The following is a 25,770-nucleotide window of genomic DNA, read 5'->3' on the forward strand; positions in this document are numbered from 1 at the left end:
GGCTGGATGGATACAGAATGTCCTGAGGGATGAACTGTGCTATGGTTGGGATGCCAGGATCTGTGGCAAGTGGCCTGTTTCTCCTTGTGATAACACTGTCCCTAAAGAGTGACCCTGTAAGCAGTGGGGCTAAACTGGATTAGGGAATTCACTTGGTAGATTTGCATTTGCTGCCAGCGTACACACATATTGCAAGAAACTTGGATACAAACACACTAAGATTCAGTCTGTACTTTGGACTGAGCAGGACTTGCAAAGTAGTTCCACAGCCCTTCTGCAGCATAAGGAAGACAGAATCCAGTGTTCAGCTACTGCTGTCAGATTTGGTTGACTGAAATTAAAAGCTGGATACTGCAATATTTAAGAAGTTAGAGGTCGAGCTGAGCTTAGTATTCACAAGGCTGTGTTACACGCTGAATGGGACTTGGGCAGGTGCGCTGCAGAAGTTGAGGGTGTCACTTCCCAGACTGTGCATCTTGCTCCTCTGCCTCTGAGTAAGCCCACAAAACGAGATTTTGAAAGCAATAGGAGAGTTGCCTTTATACACAAGAATAATCATGAATCATTTCTCTGCTATATCGGCACAAACTTGCTCAACAAGATGGGGAGAAAGCAGGACTTATATTTAACAGAGTAACTTTAAATGTATAAAAGATACATGCACATTAGGTTCCTCTTGTTCCACTTGCATTTGGATGTAAAAAGCTATTTGTTTTTACTGTTCTCTTCCATTAAAAAGCCATTTAAACTTCTACGGAGATTTGCTTTCATTTTTCAGCTCCCTTCTGTTTGTTGGTTTCCAAGTCAGAGGTAAAATGGATAGCCTTTCATTTTACTTAGCACAAAATGAATTACAAGAAAGTGGAACCTCTAGGAATAAAAAGCCTTCAGACTGTATGTTCATATAAGTGTAAAATGTACTGCAAGCCAGAGTGCTTCTCCAATTTTGCTACATATTTGTAATAATAAAAGAATGGACTACGAGAAGAAGTGAGCCATGAGCTGTGTGATTTGAACTGTTACATTAACATACAATAAAAAGGCACAGAGGTTCAAGGCAGTTAATAGGAAAAAAATGCAGAATGCAGAAATGCATTAAAAGGCAGTAAATGAAAGATTGGATGGCATACTTGATAAATGCAATCTGGACTTCCATTTGAAAACCAATAGAAGCACGCAGTTGCAACAATAGCAGGGAAAGGAAGACTGGAGTAAATGAGCAGACAAAGAAATGAAGGAAGAATTGTATACATTGTAACACACAATTATTGGTGCCTGGATAAAACACGTTGTAGGGATGAATGGAAATTGGTACAAGATGATAATTTACAACACAGAGACACACAGAATATTCTGTTAGTATTTGGTAGGAGGGAAAACTAATGCCTGAGTCATTCAGAAAGCACTGACAGTCTGTAATACCCACATCTGTCACACAGCACTCTGCTGCAATCACATTCTCCTTGATGGGAATGGAGAAGATTATGTACATCCTCAGGGAAGGATGTACTCATATGAATCCACAGACAACATTCAAAGAGCGGTCCACTAAGAACTTCCCTAATTCAAGATGCGATAGAACATACATTGCCAGTGAACCACATCCCATGAATTACAACGATGAAAACAGAGAGGCAGACTCATTTCTGAGTAGGCCTTCAATAACCACCTTAAAGCCAGAGAGCTGTAAATTAGGGGAAAATGCCCAACAAATGCTAATTTCTTCTTCCTGAGATGGCCCCAGCTAACCAAGTCTTAAGGAGATTGACTGTGAGGCTTTCCCTGGGAGTTTACTCAAAATTTGGTCATATTTTGAATACAACCCAAACTCATAAGATAGGATTTTGAGGCCTCTGCCTGCCTAGGCTTACCAGAAAGAGAATAAGTTTCAAGAAAATGAGCTGGTCAAAGGTTTGAACTTTTAACATTTCACAGAGGCAAAGAGTTCCCAACTCCAATCTCAGGGAATTAGGGGCTTTTGCTTTTATTATGAACGTTTCAGAACACTATCACCTTATCTTCCCTTTGTATGACAGCGTGGTTGCACAGATAGCTCACAGGGCATGCTTGGAGAAAGAATAGGATAAAATGCTTTAGAAGGAAGTCCTGCTTACTGAATATCTAGAAGGGGAAAAAAAAATCTCTAACTTCTATTTTAAAAGTATCTTGCAAAAAAGTGCCCATCTACTAAGGGACACAAAATAAATTTTCAAGACTGAAACACGAATTTTCAGACACAGAACTCAAATTCTGGGATATTTGAGTGAATATTTCCTGCTATTAATTTTTCTTTGGGGCAAACGTTATTGAAAACAAGCTACAGTACTTTCAATTTAAACTCAGTGCTAAACAATTATGTTCTAGGCTGACTATGCTGACTATACAGCTCAGGTGTTGGGAAAAAAAAAAGCATGGAGAATCAATACGGTTTTATATAATTATGAATCTGTAACAGCTTGGAGTAGCCTGTGGTCTTCCACTGATTGCTTCACTGTAATGGTCATGCCAAGGAAATGACAAAGATCTGATCCCCTGCAAGATAATAATAATAATGACTCCTGTTCAGCAATAAAATAAAATAAAGACCACAAGATTTTACCAGTACAAGCAAAATAGCAAATTAGAAAGATTCTATTAAAAAGAAAAAGACCAAAATTAGAAACGAATATTACTTTTGGATTACTGCCCTTGCACAGACTTTGGAGCTTTATGATTCAGTCACTGAAGTCTTGCTCCCTCTCTTCTATTTATCTCGTAGTGCCTTTCTGGAGTAGTATCTCCAGATGTGGAATACTTGATACGAGTCATTGACCTGTTAGAGGGCATCTAGTGGAGGGCCACAAAAATGATCCAAGGGATAGAGAACTTCCCCTTTGAGGACAAGCTGAGAGAGCTGGGGCTGTTCAGTCTGGAGAAGAGAAGGCTTGGAGAAGACCTGAGAGTGGCCTTTCAGTATGCAGAGGACGGTATGAGTAAGGAGACAGACTCTTTAGCAGGATCTGCTGTGGCAGGACAAAAGGAAATAGTTTCAAACTAAAAGAGGGAAGATTTAGGTTGGACATGAGGAAGGAATTCTTCACAGCATGAGGCACTGGCATTGGTTGCTCAGAGATGTGGTGGATGCCCTGTGCCTGGAGACACTCAAAGTGAGTCTGGATGGGGCTCTGAGCAACCTGGCCTAGCAGTAGGCATCCCTGTTGACTGCTAGATAACCTTAAAGTATCCTTTCCAACCCAAACAATTCTATGATTCTATATTTCCTTGGCAAAAAAAAAAAAAAAAAGTCCTAGAGCTGCATCTATGTGGTGATCGTGTTTTCCATTTTCAAGGAGACAACCAGATATTCCACTCTCGCTGCCTACCTGTGAAGGCTGAAAACCATCCCATGTCAGAAGCTCTGCCAAAATCCCTATACAGCAGGTAAAAATATAGCATGCCTGTCAGAGAATTACACCTTAAAACCTTGTGAATTGTCTGGGAAAGCAGGTGTACACAAGTAGGCACCTGTTACATATGCCTTGTGCTCTAGTTGTACAAATGACACTGAGACATTTTACATCACAGTTTATAATACTTGTCTCATATCCCCAGCCTCCCATTTGGAAGGGGTTCCTTGTCATTAAATAGTACTCCAGCTGTCTTCATGCAGCAGCTCTGTGGATTTATTCTGTTTTATGCATGTTGCATCAGAATAATTATACACTTAAGCTAGTAGAGGATCTTGTGTGTAAAGCATAGAGAAACTCATACATCCTTCTAGCACCTTCTAATTATGGTCTATTGGTCTATGAGGTATTTATTTACATTCCATAGCTAATTTGTTTCACGTATAGCTGTATAGGATCTTTACTCCTCTCAGGCTTCAGTTTATGCTGTTGTCCATATTGTTCCTCTTTCCTCTCATTTTGCACAAAAAAAAAAAAAGTTATCGCATATCTCTATTTTGTGTCTCACCCTTAAGAAGTGCAGCAGGATCTTCAGCTTATCAGTTACTGCCCTTCAAACCGTCTTTTGAGTAACTTGCAACTGGCAAAACAAAATCTTCAGAACATGCCCACTCTGGAAGACATTGAAAGATGGAGAATCCATCACTTCTCCTGATAGCTTGTTTCAATCACTCATACCAGAACAATGTGTGCCTTCATTTTAGTTTGAATTTCCTGCTCTTAAGCTTCATGGTTCTTTCCCTGCCCTTGCTTTCTTGATTAGATAGATGACTCACTCCTAGTATTTTCTGCCCTGGGTGTGAGTACACTGTAACTAAGGAGCTTCTTTATCAAGGATTCCTTATCTAGCAACAAGTGTATGCTCAAACTTTATACAATGCTACAAAGGATGCTGCTTCTTCGAGTGAAACAAGTTAGACCATCCCTACCCATTTTTCACATGTACAATTGAGCATGTTTGTAGCAAACAAGATCAGTAGGTTGTTCCCTAGCTAACCACCCCTCTGACTGCTTATTGGAGCTTCGCTGACATCTCACTGTGCGCTGCTACCTGGAACAATGTATTGGTAATGTATTTCTCTATGAGTTTAAATTGAAACATGTCTATACTTGATAACGTAAGTGTATTCTTAATTTCAGACACTATCAAGCATGTCCAAACTACTGCTGGTGCATGACCCTTTTTTAAAAAATTTAAAAGACAGTTACATCCTACAGTATTTACACTGAGTGACATGTTCACTGTGATGGTTTACTCAAAAATCATGTTCTATAAATTGTAATATTTCACATTAGTCATATGAAGTATTTTGTCAGTTGACTAATGAGAATAATCAGGCTTTCCCTGGATCTACATCCATGATCCTTTTAGATTTCCCTTTAAGGCCATCAGACAGATACAGCTTCTGAGCAATACTCTTCTGCTTGTCAAAGCCCAGTAGCGAAGCAGTCTGCAAGGCCAGGCCAATCCTGGTTGCTTACTCCATCACTAGAGATCCAGAGACACCACTTTACATCTACTGAAACTTCTCTCTAAAAACAGCCCTCAGCCTGAGCTGCAGGCAGGTCTGGCTCTAAAGACTGTCCTTTCTCCAGGGAATTATTTTGGAGATTTTAGCCACCTTCATTTCATCAATCCTTTTTGTGGAGCAAATCACTACCCACAGTGACGTCTGGAAGATGGAGGGGGCAGAAAACTGAGAGCAAGTATGTAGAAATCAGAGGGAGCACCTTTAAAGAAAATCATAAATCTGTAATTTTAAAACACACAATTGTCTACACAAAGTGCTTGAATTTATCAGCTCTACCATGGTTGGTTTTTAACATCAGAGAAGGATGTTTCACTTAAACGCAAAAGCAATACAAGTGTTTTTCTAAAAAGACAATAGGTTTCATTCCTGATTATAAAATTGAAAGAAAAAGTGTATAAACAATGGCAGCACAAAGTCATCCTGTGTAGCATTTAGCATTGGAGCCCTTCTTACCTGCTATTTGGGCTCTGTCAATGATATTACACTGACTTCCTGAATTGCAAGTTCTTAGATTTAAATGCTAGTTCAGAGACATAAAGTTAACTCTAGTCTTAAAGACAAACATCTGAAAAATAAAGGGCAAAAAAAAGAAATTTACCAAAAAAAAGTGTTTTTATTGCATGTCATGTAGTTTTCTTCAACTGCATACTTCTATCAATCCTAATCTCAACAATTTCATTGTTGTAAAAATAAAATTGTAATTTGAAATTGTACTTCCAATTTCGACCCTCTTCTTTTTAAATCAATTCATTGAAATCTTTACATATACAGCTGATAGTACTTTTCTACTGAAGCATCGCCTCAAGAGAATCAACATTCAGTACTTCTCTGTAAGGTGTCCAAGTTTGTTCACAGAAGGAAAATGTTTCATTTGTTTTTTTTTTTTTCCTGAAGTGCTATATTTGATGCTTTAATTGAAAAAAAAAAAATTGATAGATAAATAAAAATTAATGAGAGAACTATGACCGGAACACAAAATCTTAGTCTATTCCAAAATACAGGTATGCATACAAAGGATGGAGTTACTCACATATTGTTCTGTACGCAGTAAGCATCCAGATTTTTGTTAAGCTCTGGTCCTTCAGAAATTCTTTGTACTTTCTGAACACTATTTTAAGGAAAAAGTTGCTGAATTTCATCAACATAAGCATTGCAAGCTTTCATTATTTAATTTTAATATATTGTAGAAGTTATCGTAAAAGGAGAGTAAGAGAATAAAGTATTCATTTGTTGAAGATGTCTTTTCATTATCCCTATCTTAAGCAAAGACTGCAAATAACTGCAGCATAAAATACTGAAAAGCTTCAAATACAAGATTAACATTTTCAGACTCATTCATTTGCAGGGTTTAGAGATAACCACCTTGCCAAGATGTTCCTCAACATTTTCATGCTTTTAAGGCTGAGAAAATGAAAACTACATTGTAATTCAAAAAAGCATTCAGAAAAAGTAGAAAAAGAATTGAAATTTAAATTTTCTTTGCACACATTCAACACTCTATCATGAGTCAAAAGTTTCTGCCCTTTCTGTATTATGCAATGCATAGACAAGAAGATTAATTGGATTTCTCATATCAAAATAATATGTGGATATGGACTAGTGGGAGATGTGGAGGTTGGGAGCTGTCTTGAACAGAGTGACCACAAAATGGAAGAGTTCTTGATTCTTGGTGAAGTCAGGAAGAGGGGGTGTCAGGGGGGACAGCAAAACTGCCTGGACTTCTGGAGGGCAGACTTTGAACTGTTCAGGACACTGGTACAGAGAGCCCCTTGGGATTCAATCCTAAAGGGTACCCTAAAGGGTAAAGGGTTGCAGGAAGGCTGGCTGCTTCCAACACTCCCAATACAGTTTCATGCTGTCTTGAAAGTAAGCAAGTAGGGAATGCCTATTTATCTGTAGAGCTGGAAACACCAACTGAAGTATTTTACTGCCTCTCAGTGTTGGAATATCAACAGCCTTTTTAATCTGGGGGGTGGAGAAGGAAGTTGTTTCCACTTACTAGTAACAACTTAGTTCTGAGTGACTCTTAGAAAACATTCACATTGTTGTCTTGAAGTGACGTGGCATTGCAGCATTGGGATCTTTGCTGCTTCTGAAATCACCACTTTATGAGCTCTTATTTTACTCAGCAACAAAAAGTTAACCTTTTAAACTATGCTACACTTATGGCCTCCACTTGCATGGTATCGTACTTCTGACAGGCTACCGTGAGCAACTGAAGTTCTTCACATAAACTACAATAAATCCTATAATAATTATCTCTATCTTTACTGATCCTACAAAATTATTTTTCCATTCACTCAGGAAATTGCAAAGCTCTTTCTGTTTAGGGAGCATATTGTGATTTACTAAAGGAATTACTATTGCCATCACTGCTAAAATTACTATCACTGTAAAGAGGTAGCTCAGCCAATGCAATATGCTATGGTGTTTAGGCTCAGACCTGATCTGCTCACTCTGTGCTGATCTAGACATTAGATACTGTATTCTATACAGATATTGTTTACTTATAATAAAGATCTGAGATAAAGTGTTCTTTATTTACTGGAAGCTTGACTACATAGACTAATTCAAACAGTAATTCCTCAAGGTAGATTTAACTGTTCTGAAAATGACAATACAGAGATGTAAAATGTTACGAAATAAAGTTTCTTCAAAAACAAGTTTAATTCAGAAGGCCTTGAGTCCCCCACCAAGCCTGCAGCAGAATTTGCAGTGAGTGCATGCTGATTCCTTCTTGGAAACTTCCAAGTTCTGTCAGAAAAGCTGGTGTTTCACAGTTCCACTACACATACACGGTACTAAAATTTCCACAGTAAAACACACTAATGTCTCTTTGTGTCAAGTGTTCTATTTTTACGTAGTTACTGATGGATCTCACTGAAAGATGGCTTTCTTTTTTCCTTGCAAACTGTTCTCATCTAGGTTATAAGGAGACAAAGCAGTTCTCGTGCTGTGCCACATTTATGAATTTAAAGGCAGGCTTGGGAATACACAAAGAAAGGAATATATGTTTTATAAGATAGTGGATAGTATTCATTTAAAGACCAGATTTTTTACAGGTAGAATTCTATAGTCCCAACAAGGCTTTATTGACAAGTAGCTCTGCAAAGGTTTGACAGACTTCAAGGCTTCAGGTTATCCCTATAACAGAAGAACAAAACAGAAGATAGTCTTCTAATCTAATAGAAGAGCCTTGGCAACATCTCTTGATTCTGACTTTCTCTTCTTCTGTAAAGATTCCCCTTTCCTTGGCTCCTTACTCCAATAGCAGGAATGCTTTGAGAACAGGGAACACTTTACCACATAGAGCTCCAGTACATAACATCCTGTCCCTATTCAATTGCCTTCTGGAACTGTACTCTTAAGTATCAAATGTAAAATACCTCCTTGCCCTTCCAGAGAATGTCCTGAATTCATAGTCTAGGCACATTCTTGAATTAACACATTCATTCTGATTAGAAAGCCCTTCCTGGAGATCGGAACCATTCTAACGTAATTTCAAGAAACAACATTTTCACAGTATTTCATGAAGTATGTATCATAAATTGCATTCACTGTATGCATAGTTTTTGAGTTACATAGTACTTTGCTCCTTCTGAGACATGGTGCATTAGTAATGCATATGACAGAGTACTTTCTCAAAACCACCTTCCTGCTCTCTTTAACCTGTTCAAGAAGTTCATGGCATTGTGTTGACCAAAACTGACATTATAACATTCAGAAAATATATATATATATATATCACGTAGGAAATACAACTTTCTTTGGGTCCTGAATAAATACATCTTTCTGTTACTCTGTTTTCATTGCCTTCCTGTTGGGAGAGGATGTTTTTCCTTCCATATGTAAGGAAATCATATTAGATAAGTTTTCAGCACAAAACTGAGATCTGCTTCCTTACCCTCCGAGAATTTCCTCTGAGTAATTACCCAACTAGTGGTCACTGAGCTGTAATTACTCCAGATGAAACCAACTGTCATCACTCCTTGCAGTGCAAACACACACTCCAAAAACCATTCCCATTAGTCATACCTCCAGCACAACTTGCACATTTTTTTTGCCGAAAACAGGTATTTATTTGACATAGTGCTGAGATGATATGCCGTATCACTGATTGTACATCTTTGGTACTGTATTGAATTAAACTAATGCAGCCAGGTTTTCAACCTAATTACCTCTGCTCAGCTGATGGAGAGTTGTACCCTCTGCAATTGCCTGAGCAATTGTCAATACTGCTTTATGGTAATCCACTTAAACTGAAAGAATCTTAGTGAAACAGGAACAGGCTGAGCTTTTTCCAGAACTTTTCTAACATTTCATATACTTTTAAAGGAACATTAAGTGATTCTGAATTGCTGAAGGAACATTTGATTACTACGGAAGTCATCCTACAAATATCCCAGAAGAAAGCAGTAAGAGTTCTCATAATCTTTAGAATAGCACTTGTATCACACTGCCTGTCTAGGCTATCACATAGATGCACTCTAGCATGACTTAGGTCTTAGCAACATATGCCAAAATATTTAAATTCTTCAAGCTGTTCCAGATCTATGTTGAGGACTTCCTCCTCTGTAGGAACAGATAATGCATCTCTATACTCTGCAAACAGCATATATAGTTGGGATAAAATAAGGAATATAGTCATGGAGAGCCATGCAATGTTCACCAGGAAAACAAGTACATACAAAACATTTCATCAATATGCAGTTAAAGAAGAAGAACTAAAACTCACAAAATGAGCAGAAGACAGTAAGTATTGGTAGTCTTCAGTCATGAGTAGCACCAGCTTTAAGGAAAGAAAGGTCTTGGCAAAACCCCACAGATTTTTTTTTTCTGTTATCCTCTGTTTCTCAGGGACATATAAATTCCATTAGCCTTTCAAAACTCTTGGCAACGAGCAGCCAGTTCATACAATGGAGGTCAGTAGCCAGTGGACATCCACAGCCATGCATGTGGGAAATGGTTCTTGTTAGTGTGTTTGTAAATGAGCTGACTGTGAAGAACTGCACAGTTTACAAAACTGAATGCCTAGGTAGGTCACAGTGGCAGATAGCTGTCAGTACAGATAAATGTGAAGTGATAAGCACTAAAGTAGTCCTAATGCCACATCTTTAATGATTGGCTCTGAGCTCAGCATTAATACTAGAAATAAAATCATTCAATGAGTTCATCAGCTTATTGTTCAGTAGCAGTCAAAAAGAACAAAAAATGTGAATAAAATGTTAGGAATTAGTAGGAAAATGCACAGCAGAATAGACAAGATAATTATACCACTATGTGAATCCACAGTTTGCCCACATCACAAAAGCTATGCAGTTTTAATTCTGTATCTGAAATACATTAGAAATAGAAAATATTCCAAGAAAGGCACAGAGGATAAACTGAAATGGAAAACATCTGTACAAAGAGCAATTGAGCAAGCTGTGATTTCTCAGCTTGAAAAAATATTTTTGGTGTGATAATGATCATTAAAAATCATGATTGGCATCGAGATGTTGAAGAGGAAGTAACTGTGAGCTGCATTTCCTGCTACAAGAACTGTGGGTCTTCAACTGAAGCTTGTGAGAGACAGATACATAACATAACAGCAGAGGAAATTATACTCCCAATAATTACATCAGGTAATCAACTTGCTGAACAATTTATGAAGGGGTACTATGAGATTATAGAGCATTTGTATGATCTCTCATTCAGCAAGCATGAGCAATTATGTGATTTTTGGTCAGGACAGTTGTGTTAATCTGCATGTCCAGTCCTGCTTTTCAGGTTATGATTATGGACTCGGAAGGTTAGTTAAGACCTGGAAGAAGAAAATTCAAAGCAATAGCAAAATGTGTAATAGGAAATAATACTGCAGATAAATCCTTTACAGTCATTTTCTTTTCACTTAATGCCATGAGTGTTTTCTGAAAAGGCAAGAGTCACACTCAGCTTTCATAGGTGCCAAGATGATCAACAAGGGTGAAAATTCAAGTAAGCCACTGATGTAATGTTCCAGGTGTTTGTAAGTGGTAAAGTAAGAAGCTTGCAGTCATGGGGAATTGGTACAACCCACAGCCACACTTTGCACTGTGAATCAGGGAATAAACTCTATTTTACTTCTTAGCATAAATTGGACAGATTCTTAGTGGATATAAATTCAAACCAATTTATGTGAGATGTCTAAAGTTTCAAAATCAAATTACAAGAGGAAAAACAATCACAAAATAAGGATAAAAGAGACAATTATCCCTCTGTCTCTCCTGACAAGTACATATGCCTGTTCCAGCCAGAATGTTCCAATCCAGTGATGCAGTTGTCATCTAGATCGTTACCCATTTTACCAACTTATATTCATCTCATATCATTTATCCATAAAAGTAAAAGATAATAATAAATCCACTTCTATTCCATATTCAAGAAGTAGGACCTGATCTAAAGCCTCTTGAAGTTAGTGCAGACTTTCACTGACTATAGTTGACACTGGAACAGGCAGAGAATTTAAATCTGTAGTCTGCTAACCAACTAAGTAGATGTCTATTCTACGTTGAAGTTGAACATAGATAAGACATCAGTGAAGCTATACAGGTCTGCAAGCAGACTGGTCTTCATTCTGTTTGTTGCTCTTGACTTCAGTAATTCACTGCATGAGGTAACACATCAAAATGACACTTGATAATGATTTCAGTATCAGTGGAGGCATGAAGCAGAAGATTAAATAGAAATAAAACTTTGCAAGTTTCCAATAATAATACTGTACAAATGGGAAAGGTAGCTTTGCACTATTTATGCTGTGTGCAGGGTTTCAGAAATCGAAGTCAATCACTCTTTCAAGACAGCATGAAATCAAACTATATCTAAAAATGGTGCATTTATTAGGATTTCAAGAGAAAGTATTCTTGTTGTTGTATCTCTGAAATGAGATAGACTGTGCAAGGGAGACAAAAAATAACTCTTACCTCCAGAGTTTCATTGGCATAATCTGTTCAGAACACCTACAGAATATGATACTGAATTGCAGGAAGGTGGAATCGGTCATTTTTACCAGGAAATGTCTGGTTCATCTTGAAGTATGTCATTGTAATATACATGCCCATGTATGTGATGGAAAATAAGTTACCCCACTGTTCTTTTGAGATGTTTCTTCTTGCATATAAAATTACTAATTGCAGTCTTTGTCATAGCATAGAGTCATACTCTACTGTGGTCAGTGAGGAAGACAAGGAAAAGCAAAATAGAAAGCCAAAAAAAAAAAAAAAAAGAAAGAAATTACCTAAGTATTTCTGACATTTGAGTAATTTCTTGAACAGAAGAAAACTACAACCTGCTGACAAAAATTTCCATTCACATTTTTTCCCATTGCCATAGAGCAAGTCTCAAACTCATAGTACTTGCCAATAAATTACACAAAATTATTCTTAGCTTCTGGCAAAATATTCCTCTTGACCAGATCCATCTATGAGAAATGACACAACACTCATGACACAACTGTTACCATAACAGGTAAAGCATCCTCCATTTGAAGAGGCATAAACTGATTTATGTTACTAACTAAGGTTAGTAACTAAAACTAAGGTTATCTTGATTCGGGGGAGGCAAGAGAAATCAAGAAGTGAGGGTACAGAGAGTGGGGCAGGAGCTCCGGATATTTTGAAGCACGAGGGAGAGCTGACGGAGGTGCAGGGCCTGAAGAATGGTGGGGCTCTATGGAAGGAGTGGAGAGTCAAATTTCATCAGGGCAGCACTAACAAACATGCTGTCAGAAAGAAATCAGCACAAGAGTACAACAGGTCCTACATTACTCTGCAGGGCAGACAAATTCATTCACAGCCTCACACACAGTGATCTACATCTCCAGTCAATCACAGGTAGACTCACCATTGTGCCACAGCTCTGCTATGAGTATCAGTTCTCACAAGTTGTGACTAAAAGTATACAATAAAATTTTTAGTTATGTCATAGATTTTCTTCAAATGTCAGACAACAAACTCAATTTTGGTTCTTTTTTTGGTGTTCATGGTTTTTTTTTTTTTTTTTTTTTATTTCACAGACTTTTTTTTCCTGTATCTGTTAAAGAAAATCTGCCAGTATTCTTCTTCACAAACATTACAGTAAAAATACAGCATTCTGGCGGGGAAGGACAACAACCCACAAGAAAACCATTTGTAATTGATCAGCTCTTGCCCGGGTCCTCCACTCCTTATCACATAGTGAGAAACTCAAATGGATTTCTTGTAATTAGAAGGACAACATACAGTACTCACAAGATCCCTTCCAATTCTATGTTCCTATGCAAAATAGAAACAGAACCATAAAGCAGGAGGCAGTGAAAAGCCCACATCAATTCCAGTGGTCAATGAAATTTCAAATAACCCAGGTAAGAGTAGAACTAGAGATTAACTTGTAGGAAGGTTTTCAAATCTGACCTTCTGCTAAATGGTTCAGGTTGCCTAGTTGAACCTTTAATGAACGACATTCTGCATCTGCAGAAACAGCTTCTTCTCACAATTTGGAACTATTTATGTACAATATGTTCATTTCCCCTACCTCTCAAAGGAACTTGTGGGAGTGTCACTGGACCCAGAAAGCTGAAGGCAAAGCGTCATGGGTATATGCATATACAGCACTGTAAACTTTCACATCTACATCACAAATATTAATTTCATCATTTTTATCACAGTCATAGTTTAAACAAAAGCTTGCCACTAGTGCTTCATTCATGGGTTTAACCAGGCCTATCACTTCCAGAGGTCATCACTGAATGTAATACCAGCACACTGATCACTAAGGGGTTAGAAGAATTTTTCTCACTTCAGCACTTCCATGCACTCAGCCATGTGATGCTGTCACACTTATGAAGCATAATTCTATTTATATGTTCAAGTACCTGCCATAGCAGCCTCAGCATCAAATAGCTGCTCTGTTGCTGTGAGCAGATTGCTGCTAGTGGGAAATATTACAGAGCCCTTGTGATTAGAAATGGCCACATCTCATGCTAAGCACTATTGCCACTTACTGTGGGAGTAAATTCAGAGAAGTTTCTCATGTCTAAAAAAATGCCCCTACAGAAATGTGTGTTTTTAGCACAAGGTGATGCCACCAAGGAATCACCTTGCTACATGTGCTCCAGCCACTTGTTTTCGAGAAGCTTTAGGAATTGATGTGCATCTCATACAAACAGCTACATTATAGTTTTACCCCGGGAGTTTGATCTAATCTAACAACTCCAACAAGGCACCAGAATCACCTTTTAGTTTACCCCCAAGACATATAGCATCTACTATATACTATATATATATATACATACACGCTATAAGGCAAGTGAAATACAAGACCACTGAATTACATGAATTAATGTAGAAAATGAGCACCTTATATCTAATTTACACACATAAACCTTACATATTAATAGGACAATTGTTGGTACCTCAAAAAAAAAAAAAAAAAAAAAACCTTCATCTTATCCACTAGTTTTTTCTTACTGAGCAGAATACTTTGAGGTTAGGCATTCTTCCTACATGCTTCTTACAGTTAGTTTTACAGCTAGAAAGGTTACCGTGGTGAAAATGGGAAAAAAGAAACAAACAGGGAAAGAATACTCACCTACATCTAAAGGTTTGCAGAAAATACTCCATAAAGGAGGGATCTTCAGAAACAGACCCTTCCCCCCTGGAGTCAGCCCTTAAATGGGGTCTAGGAGAGGTGCAGCCAGGTTGCACCCCTTCTGGTCACACAGCTGAATTGCTTTCACCTGTGCTCCATGGCTTGCCTCAGGTGATCAATCAGTAGCTCAGGCCCTGACTCAACAGTTGCCATACAATGCTTCAGATCAGGGACAATTTTATTGATTTTTCTCTTGTTTATTGCTTTCTGTAACATGGTGACTTTTCAAAAGAATATAGTTTCATTCCTGCCAATGATATTTTATTGAGAAATACTGCCTGCCACAATTTTATAATTAGCCTTTTTCAGCAGAACAGTATTCACAACACTTATTCTTTTTAATGGAAAAGATTTGCCATTTTAGTGTAAGAGATGCAGTCAGATTTGGCCTTGGCTCAGAAGGTCAAAGTTGTCCTGTCTCATGGATAGTCTAGAATTGCAGTAAAAATAAAATGGTCTCTTTATAGCCAAAGGTGCTAACAAGATTAAGACCAGACCTCTGAAGTTACAGTTTCATCTACTGTAAAAATTCCAGCACTTCCCTTGACAGAGGGAAGGATTTCCCCAGTTGCTTAGGCAGGACAGCCCCATGAGAAAAAATATGAACATGACAGACTCCAATAGTCTTTCTGCATAGGCTCCTCTTACTCATAGGCAAGCTGGTGGGAAATCAGGCAAGAGTTCAGCTCTTCCAGAATTTCGTCACTATTTTATTGCTGCAGTCATGCTTCCAGGGAACATTTCAGTTTTGGTTATTAAATGGAGAAACATTCAAAAGGACTTTTTAAACCATCTTTAAGTCCTGATGTCTATTCTAACTAAATCCTTGCCAAAGCAATTCTTGTGGAAAAGCACCACTAATAATTTAGACTAGTATGCTGTGATCCCAGGAAATTAAGGGTATACAGAAAACGGATCGACTTTTCTCACCAAAGGACACATATGTGCCCCAAATCTCCCCTCTGCTCCTTACAGATCTTGCCATTTATTCTTCACCTGTGTCTACAGCAACAGAAGTTATATTTTCCAGAACTGACTATGTCATGTGCAGTGCTACCAAACCTAACCTGCTTGTGGAGGTGCCTGGAACTATTTTTGGTGCGTGCACAAAATAACATATGACAGCTTGTGGAGTCTGGATATGCTGTACATGTCTTCAGCACTTCTAGTTCAGTTGAAAAGAGTAAAATCAGCAGCCAGAGATCTGGTAGAAGAAAAGTACGCAATTAATCAAAGTTACAAGATGACAGTTTAAATATATTTGAGTTTTAGATAGCCATGAACCCATATCCAAAATTTTATTTGGAGTTCACCCCTGAGAATGGATCACTAGTTGGATGGACTGTAAGAGCCTGGTCACCAAGGATATATGCCAACCAAGGGGTCTATACTGTTAAGATTTACCTGCCGAAGGGTCAGTGTTCAAAGATTTTGCTTATCATTGGAGAAGTAATTAAATACAGACAGGTCTTCATTCATCAGGATATGATGGAGACTTTGGGGCAAATGGAGATTTTAGAAAATGTTATTCACGAATGAGGCCACAAGTACTCTTAACACCAACAAGGACCACAAGTATACTTGGCCTGATTGCCATGGTGGCCAAAGTAGTACAGAGATGCCTCTCATCAGAGACTGTGATTGTTCTTTTTTGTTCTGTGATAGTACTTTTTGACAGAATAACTTTGAAGAGAATATAACAAATATCTGGATCCGTTAAATGAGGTGTAAGGATGGAAGGGTGTTTTTCTGTTCCAAATCATTAGGTAACTCCCACCCATAACATCTGTCATGACTTAAGCACATTCTAGCAGCCTTGGATGAGACAGCAGCAACTTACAGTGACAGAGATAAAATATAAATGGATACTGAAGGCAAAGAGATCATTCTGTACCCATTAATGCCAGGAGATCATCTACCAATGATGTAACACAGCTTTATGCTGGCTAGAGTCCAGGCTTTGCTACAGTTAGCATATTAGCATCAATTACGTGAGCCTGTAGCTAACCTCTAGGTAGATTCTCTGTAATTTATCTCAGGAAAAAGAATTGTGATCTTGTCTGTCTTGTGCCTGATGTACCTTGATTCAGAGTGAGTTTCACACAGAATATTCCTTATCTGTTTGATACATTGCCTACTTCTAACAGGCTTGGAGTCAAGACCCTCCTTCACATCTCAGGGAATACTTGACAGTTCTCTTGCGTGCACAGATGACTGTTACTTGCTTGCACGTGTCAAAAATTTCCTGACAAGGTCTCACAGTTTTACAAGATGCACAGCATAGAATGGTCTGACCGCAGACATTCAGTTTGGGAAAAAGCAGGACCACACCAGGCAAACATTGCAAAGCTGGGAGAAAGGTTTCAAGTTGAAGCACAGGGTTGTTACTTAGACTTGAATAGTCTTCTGTTTTACTGTCAACTTTGTCAGCCTGAGCTGCACAGGTCTCTTTTTCTCTGTGTTTTCATTTGGGGGGTGGTACAATAAGAATAAACACACAGATTTTTGTGAGGCATTTAGACACTGCAGTGAAAGAAGCCATAGAAATAACTGGCCAAAACTGTCAGTTCATTGCTTAATGCCAATATATTAACCTTCCTCCAGCAGGGTAGAGACCTAAAGGGCATTTCAATACATTCCTTCTCTCTCCTCAGAATACTCAAGACGTAGTTGAAGCAAGTGAGGAACAAAAGGCTCAAGACTGCAATGAAACTGAGCATAGCTTAAGCTAAAAGGGAAAAGGTTATGAAAGATTACATGAAAACCTTGTAGCCCTCCTATACTTTCAGTTTAGCAGAGCAAACCATGACCAATCCTTGTGTTGACCCTGAAATAGAGAGTTTAGGAGGACAGTGACAGCTCTAGGATTTTCAATCTTACATCCAGCAAGATAAAGAATATTAAATTCATGAAAATGTGGGACAAAAGGAAGAACAGATATTGATTATTTTATTTAAAGTAAGATGTATGATCAAACACATATCACCACAACAATCTCTCGCAGATGAAATCAGAGGAAAGAAGAGGTATCCCAGCTATGCAGTATTCATAACAGTTAACTCTCTGTGGATAATCCATATTACTCTTTTTTCACAGAGCTATGATCTAATACTTAATTTTTCCAACACATTGTGTATTCAGTATGAATTTTTTAATTATCTAGCATAAGAATAAAATTGTTTTGTAGCTTTAGGATGACAAACTCAAACTGCTGCAGGGTGATAATGAAAAATTGAGAGAAAAAAGATTTCAGTGATGTACAGCCCTTATGTGTTGTTTTGTTACAAGAGATATATCTTCAGCTTCCTACACATTTTTTTTTATGCATAAGATCTATGGGATGCTCAGCTTGGCACTCTACAGCATGCCATCACCACCAAACAAATGACAGAAAATTGGCAGCAGGTTATGGATTTGCTTTCTGAAACTGAATGGAAAATACTGTTCCATACAGACCTCCTGTCCTTTCTTACTTCACCCACTCCTGCCATACCTTCAGCTCTCAAGCTGAAGAAAGTCTTAGACCTTTATAAGTTCAGTGTATTTTGTGAATGTACTATAAAAACTAGCCTTCTCTAAAGTGTCAACTGGGAACCACACAACCTTCAGTCCCCTCCCTGATAACACTTCACTGAACATTTTATTTTTTATAGAGGGAAAAGATGAACGAGAAAGTACTTCTTAAGGAATTTCAAGAAGAATGAGTGGGATGTGATCACTCCATCTCTGTTTTCATTACAATTTTATATAAAAACTAAGTAGTCCATTGCACACAGTGCTCTAAATGAGTCTATGCCCCAAGCAGTTCACCCCATAGAAAATGGAGAATTGCAGTTAATAGTGTTCTCAACTGACCAACTTTGTGCCATAACTAATGCTTTCAGCATAACTCTAGTCATGCACTATAATACAGTGAAACATTCCACAGGCTATTAACAACAAATTTGCAAAAGTAGTTGTGAAAAGCCTTGAATTGTGCACCTTATTGTTTTAACTATTAAAGTTGACTTGTGTTTTTCCAGTGTTGTATCCTCCTGTCCTTTCATCCCCAGGGTTAACCTTGTCAGCATACAAGCTGGAGGCATCTGGATGACCATCTGATCCAGGGCATAGCCTGGATCCCGCTAAAACCAAGGACACTGAGCATGTAGTCCCTTTGTACCTAGGAGCTGCAAGGAGTCCCAGTGAGAGCTAGAGTTCTCATGCCACTCTTAAAGACCTGAGGCTGGACTGATTTCCCCGTGGTTCAAGCATATAAATATACAGCACAACCACAGATTTAAGCACTGATACTGATAGCATATGCTATCTTGTAACATTTGCTGGACTGTATATGTACAGTCTCAGAGAGTGGCTCTAGACACAATCCAAGCCAAACAAGTAATCTTATCCACATCATTTACCTGCCAAAGGCCTCCTATTTGAAGGAGTTTTGGTGATATTTCTCAGCAGAGAACTTGGTCCTCTCTTCTGCTGTGATCTCTGTGGTACTGTGGATATCTACCTCCCTGTCTGCAATTTCAAGACAGAGTTGGTAATACAACTTCATTTCCATGAGACCTTTTTCTGCTGCAAGGGCATGTGTGATTGTGACATTATCAAATACAAGTAACTCAGACTAAAGTTCATCCGCCCAAAATAAATCACAGAATCAGAAAATGGCTGAAGCAAAAAGAACCTCTGGAATCCAACCCCCTTGCTCAGTCAGGGACATCCAGAGTTGGTTGGACACAGCTCAGGGCTGTGTCCAGATGGCTTTGGAAGATCTCCAAGAGGGATGACTCCACAAGATCTCTGGGCAACCTGTGGCAGTGCTTGGCCAGCGTCAGTGTAAAAATGTGTTTCCTGATGTTCGGACAGAAACTCCTGTTTGGTTTATGCCCTTTGCCTCTTGTCCTGTCACTGGCAGCCACTGGAAGGAGCCTGTCACCACTTCTTTACTTCCCCATACCTTCACCACTTATTTATGCATGTGGATAACATTCCCCCCCTGAACCATCTCTTCTCCTTTTCCATGTTCTTTGTCTCAGAGTCTCCTAACACATTCAACATCAAAGCCACATTTTCCCTTGTCTTCTTTTTGCCAGCTGTGTATTTATAGATGCTCTTCCTGTTTTCTTTGACATCCTTTACTAAATTCAATTCCAGTACCTGGAATGTACAGGTGATCCAGTCTTTGGGTTGTCAAAATCAGGAAGAAGAGGCACTATAGACTAGATAGAACCATGTTGAGGGGTACTGCATGATCAAAAGCTTTGCTGATTCTCCTCGAAGCATGTTTTAGAAACATAAATATATGCTTCACACACACTGGACTTTAACTTGGATAAAATCTCCTTAAGGTGAAGTGTTTTGGAAATAAGCTCTAATAGAAATACCATGTCAAATATAAACCAAATTCAGCGATGTCTTCCTAGGTTTTATCCAATCTCAGTGACCGGATTTAGATGCAAGCATTTATGTGTCTGCACTGTTATCTCTCACAAGATGTTCTTGGCAGGAAGGCATGTAACTTCCAGCATAGCTAAATAGGAAAGGAAGCACCACAAAGCCTGAAAACTCTGAGCAAAATCTAACCCTAAAATCAAAGAATGCTCAAAAAAATCAACACAGCAGATACAACTCACAGACATGTGCAAGGAGAAGCTTGAGGAAGGACAGATGTGAGGATGGCATTTTTAGGTAAGTGCAGAGGTGCCGGTTTTATCGCAGCCAGGTACTCTATGATTACAGAATAACACTTCAGCAGGGTGCTTAAGTATAAGATTTTCTATAGTCTTACAATAAGTAGCTTTAGATTAGTTTCAACAAAATAAATATGCACCACTGACTTTTATTTAGCTTTACTTAATAGACTCCTGCAATACGCTTTTAAAAACGAACTTCTATTTGATGACTGTTACTTTCTCATGCTCTCCTTCTTAATCTCTTTCCTCCCAGATCTTTAATTGTGTAGAATAACCATTGTGATGTATTTCACTTTCATATAATTTCCCTGTTTGGCAATAATACCCCCAATTAAGTACAATTCTCATTAACCAATTTACTCATTTATAATCAAGGTCAGTGGCTTTAACCGTTCTAATAGTGTGACTTGCTAATAATGTTTTAATGAGGATTATCCTTATACAGCTCTCACAATGTTCTCTTTTTCGCTAAAATGAGAAAAGGCTTATTAATGTAAAATAACCTTCTACCTCCTCACTGAGTGTTTTGTTGGAATGGAAAGGAAATACTGAAAAGTACTGTAGATTTTTAACCTCCATGGCCTACCATCTAGAATATCATTGACTTATAGTAGGTGGAGTACATGTTGCACTTGTCTATAAATCAGTTCTGACTTCAGTGCTCTTTCTTACTCATTATGATTAGACACTAAGAGTCTTCTTCATATTTTCAGTTGTGTTAGAGTATAGGCATGCTCATCAGTTTCATTGAATGCAGCAAAGAAAATATTGTTAATTGACTTAGGAAAAGATCAAAATTAAAAACATAAAAATGAAAAATGAAAATCAAAATGAAAAGATTTAGTCAAGTCTCCATCACTTTAAACTGAAAGCTCAAATCTAGGAGAACCTTCCTCTGTAGAACTATCTAAAGAAACACAGTGAAAGTACAAAGATTAAACATATGTTCTGCTAGCAGTAAAACCTGAAAATTTAACATTTAGATTAGGCAGCTAATCAGCCAGGTTAATTAATGACCACCCAAAAGAACTTTACACAGTTATATTAAACACAGAAGTTTACATATATTCAGGCTCAGAAAAGAAGTTGCAAAAAATAGCTTGCATTTAAGATAAAAGGGAACAGAAGCATAAATCAATATATGATCAGACTGCCTCTGGGAATATAGAGCTTGGAGGAAGAAGCACTTGGTAAAAGATATCTCTATTATGCAACTGAACTTAGGAGAACTGAATGCATCCCTTAATTTGCAGCTTTACCAAAACAAAGAGTACCAACAGAATATTCTGACAGACTCTGGGGAATAGATATGTGCTCACCATTATTGTGCAAAGTACATTTTGTCATGTTGCCTTCTGTACAAATGGAGACTCACTGAATTTTGATGATGACTATATTTTGAAACCAAATTATAAACTCTTTCAGCCCTCCATCTTCAAGTATGTTTTTCAGATGTTCCTGTATACCCTCTTTCAGAATCTTGCCTTTGATAATCAATTAGGATTTTAAAGCATAATTAAGTGAAGAAAATAATTGGATTTTTTTTTTTTTTTCATTTTAAGCACTGGAGAACTTGGCACTTGTGATAAGCACCACTGATGAGATGAGGGTAAATTTATATCCAAAAGTCTAATATTATTAACCAGCATCTGCAGATTTTAGTTTGCCATGTACTCTTTCTTCTTATATTTTGTTCTTAATGGGTAGAAATTAGAAAAGTAAAAAGAGCAATGTCATGACAATGATTATCTTTCAGATAAACCATAGCAGCTACATCTAGGATGAGGCCAAATGTATCCATTTAGAGACACACTATACTGAAAAAATGATAAATATCACTCTGTTTCTCAGTATTTTGAAGACAAAAGATCAAAGCAAGTTCATCCTACACATCTGACCACAACCTAATCTGTGCTTCTGATCAAAAGTCAGAAGTAGCCTTAGGTTTAATCTGTGCAAGAGAATTCTCTAACATCACAATAAATAATGTAGAAATGTAATTTTCCATTATTCCCTGGAGAGTTTTGTTGATATCAGTAGATATATATGGACAAATACTTAGCTGCTCTGAACTAATCAGACATTTTCCTGTTGACTTCATTGGAGGCACTATTTAACCTAAGGCACCATGAGGAGTAAATTTTATTCTCTCTATAGGAATCCACTGTCTTTACTGAAAGGCAGCAGAAATGCTTTATATAGCAATTCTAAGGCAGCTTTTGCATGTGATTGGAACTCACTGAACAAATTTTGATGTATTCTGAGGTCATATGAGAAGATAGTTATACAAATTTGAAGAATAGTTTCAAAAACACTGGGGTACCTTTATTCTCTTCCTTGGTCTTTGAAACAATTTAAAACATCTGAATTTAATTAGGAGCTTGCCTTTGACTGCATACAAGATAATTGTAAATTGCTGGCATGACAGTTCAATTGCATCACTTATTTTTTTCCACTGAAAGAATTTAAAGCCAAACTTAATTAAGCTGCTGACACTGTGAGCAGGCATACAGGAAACCATTTAAAATATGGGCCTTGTGTGTGACTTGGCTCTTCATAGTGATCCAATTTTGAGCTCCTAAGTTATCACTGTTTGAAAACTTATCTTACAGGTTTTAGTATTTCCTGTGTCAGATGTTTGTCATATTTAGCACAGATCTGAGCCTTCCTTTATTGTGACAGACATAAATTTTCACATAGCCTTTGGTTGGCTCTTGATTACAACATATTTCTTCCTAGTAGAAAGTTCTTGGGGTATATATCGTTCAGACAGACAATTTCATTTTTTCTTTCCATTGTGAAAAGGAATCTGGAGCTAGAATGGAAGAGTTGGGGATGAAGCCAAGCAGCATTTGGCCCAGATTTTTTTGCATTTAGCTCACTTCTGAAGACACTCATTGTTTGCTTCTTGTTCGTAAGTACTGGCCTAACTATGACATAAGCAGAGATATGAAAGGCCACAGAGAAAAGCAGACAGAAAAAAGTACTGCTTAAGCTTGGAAATTAATATATTAAGCTCACAAAATGTTGGTGAAAGCATGGACAAAACATGGCAGTCATCAAACAGAGCACTGTCATGGCAGAAACCTTAACTTTCTCAACTCCAAATCTTCCTATAAAACACCATGTAACTTCAGTTCACCAGTAGACTTGGTCAGTGTTGAGAAATGAAACCAACAGTTGATTTTTTCACACCTTTTAGCCAATATCTTGGCTGTATTACACTTCAGTGATTTACAAAACACTTCTTTGAAAGCCAAAATACAAATTGTTCTTCTCATTGATATGGTGATATCTATTCATTCACTTAGGGGTGCAGAGTGGATTTGCAAATTTGATTATACACTAAAGAACACTGAACTAATTAGTAAGAACCAGTACATCTGGCAGAAAAGGCCAGAAGTTTCAAAATGTCTCTTACTGTCACGTTTATTCCTTAGCTGGAAAATTAAAAACGTATTCTGTTCAAAGCACATGAGCAGCATATGTTTAAAGGAAAACATTTGCTTGCACAGTCCAAACTCTTCTGATTCAAAAAACAGCTATCATGAAAAATCGATTACTTCTTGATACACCATAATCAGAGACTACATGGATCCCCATCATTTCACTGTAAATAATTATTTCATACTTCAGTTTTTGCTCATTTAGCATGAATCTGGATGCAGTACCTGAATACTTTCATCTATTTCCTCTGCAGGACACTGACAGAGACAAGAACTTTCTCCATCCTTCCTCATTTTTATTAAAGAAAATACTCCTTAGCCCAAGCCTGTACTAAACATTGGCACTTGAGATCCATCTTCATCTATTGAGTGAGATCTCTCTTCTGATCTCCTGGTCCAGTTATTACTTCTTCAAGCCTGTGATGGAAAACTGGCAAACCCAAACAGAAGCTAGGAGGCTATAATTCAGAGTTCTCTAGAAAAAGTAAAAATCTGAGTAAGCGGTCTAAGAAACTGTACACAAAATAAAGATTAAAAGAAGGATCCCACCTGGTGACATACCATGGATGCTCAGTGTCTGTCAGGATCTAGTTCTATGTTTTTGCTTATGAAAGCATTTGACAGATAAGCCCAGGAATCTCTTCTCCTGAATCAGCAATAAAGTAAAAGTAATTGAACATCCTGCAAGCAGAGGTCTGGCATGTTCTTTTATTTCACTGGTTCGATAGCCTGATGTTATTAAAATTTCTTCCAGCCTCCTTGCTATAGGCAGTGCCTTGTTTGATCACTTATGAAAGATGAAGCAAGCCGCTGGCTTACAGAGTTTCCTTCTGATCAGAATTACAAAATAGTTTGATTCTACCTGTATGAGACAGAATAAGTAAGACTTTCTTTGGCATCCTTCTCATTTTTCTGTTTGATTTCCCCATATTTTTATTCAAGAATGTCATAGATTAGGAACATCCTGTGATTCCATTTCACACTTCCTTAGCAAGAGTATTTATAACTTACCTCTGGTAGCAATCTGCCTATGTGAAGGTAAGCATCTTGGGATCAGATCACACCTTGTTTTCCTCCTGTTGTAGGACAGTGTTTTGGCTAACTACATTATGTATTTTCCAGTACTGCAGCTTTTTCAACCTTTGCTTTTAAAGATAGAAGGCTTAAACATCAAGAAGAATGTTTGCTTTTACAGTTCATTCCTTGGGAAAAAACAAAAGCATAAGAATTTGGCTTGAGATGCAAGTGCTTCCAACTCTCTTGGATATTCTCAAGATACATCAGTGCATTTTCTTTCCGTATTTCGTTTTTATGCTCCATATCATTAACCTCATATTTTTGCACATCTCTTTTAAGAGTTGGTGTTGAACGTTTTCCTAGTACTGGATGTCAAGATGTTCAGTATATATTCCACAGCTGAAACAAAATCGTACCTGGACTCAGCTAACATGTAAAGACCAATACATACTTGAGGAAAATTACTTAAGTGGTGGGATCTTAATATCTATTTTTTGAGATTATTATAAGTACCCTAACTGACAGCATGGAGTTGGGCCACTACAAGAAGTAAAATTTACCACTGTGTTAGAATCTAGACTGAACTCACATCAGACATTTTCATTACATTTTGTTATACTCCACAAACACAGAACTGTGTGATTCCTGCTAATTCCCATAAAATCCTGTGAGAACCCACCATGGAATGATTGAGAATGGTCTCAATAAACAAGGTTCCATGCAAAGAATAACCAACTCATTTGCAGAAAAAAAGGCTTCAGTAGGCATAGCAATGTGACAGAGTTCACATACATTTTTGCTCTTAACCATATTATCCCTAGCTTTCTAAAGTGGAGTCCCTTTTTTCTGTTTTTGACTCTGATGATGTATGATTTGCTTTCTATGACCAATTAATCAATTCCGGATGCAACCAGAATCAAGCAATTTAAAACCAATATAAATGGATGAGATAGCACAAATATGCATAAATGTCTATCTATAGCTGATTTTTGCCTAT

The 25,770-nt window shown here is 37.7% G+C and overlaps 1 long non-coding RNA gene across 2 annotated transcripts; it reads right to left on the reverse strand.

Annotated features, from left to right (window-relative positions):
• Positions 1 to 535: 535 nt before the first annotated feature.
• On the reverse strand, positions 536 to 14,620 carry LOC125696116 (uncharacterized). 2 transcript variants are annotated; one of them, XR_007378190.1, is made up of 4 exons: positions 14,564 to 14,620; positions 6,009 to 6,086; positions 3,955 to 4,059; positions 536 to 2,532 (listed from the first exon to the last, which is right to left on the reverse strand). It is a non-coding gene; the product is annotated as an uncharacterized LOC125696116 (long non-coding RNA). The 2 variants fall into 2 exon arrangements; XR_007378191.1 differs by lacking the exon at positions 6,009 to 6,086 and having other exon boundaries at positions 14,564 to 14,602.
• Between the last annotated feature and the right edge of the window lie 11,150 nt (positions 14,621 to 25,770).

The sequence above is a fragment of the Lagopus muta genome, chromosome 7 (genome assembly GCF_023343835.1).
Source record: "Lagopus muta isolate bLagMut1 chromosome 7, bLagMut1 primary, whole genome shotgun sequence".
In the NCBI taxonomy this organism is placed as follows: domain Eukaryota; kingdom Metazoa; phylum Chordata; class Aves; order Galliformes; family Phasianidae; genus Lagopus; species Lagopus muta.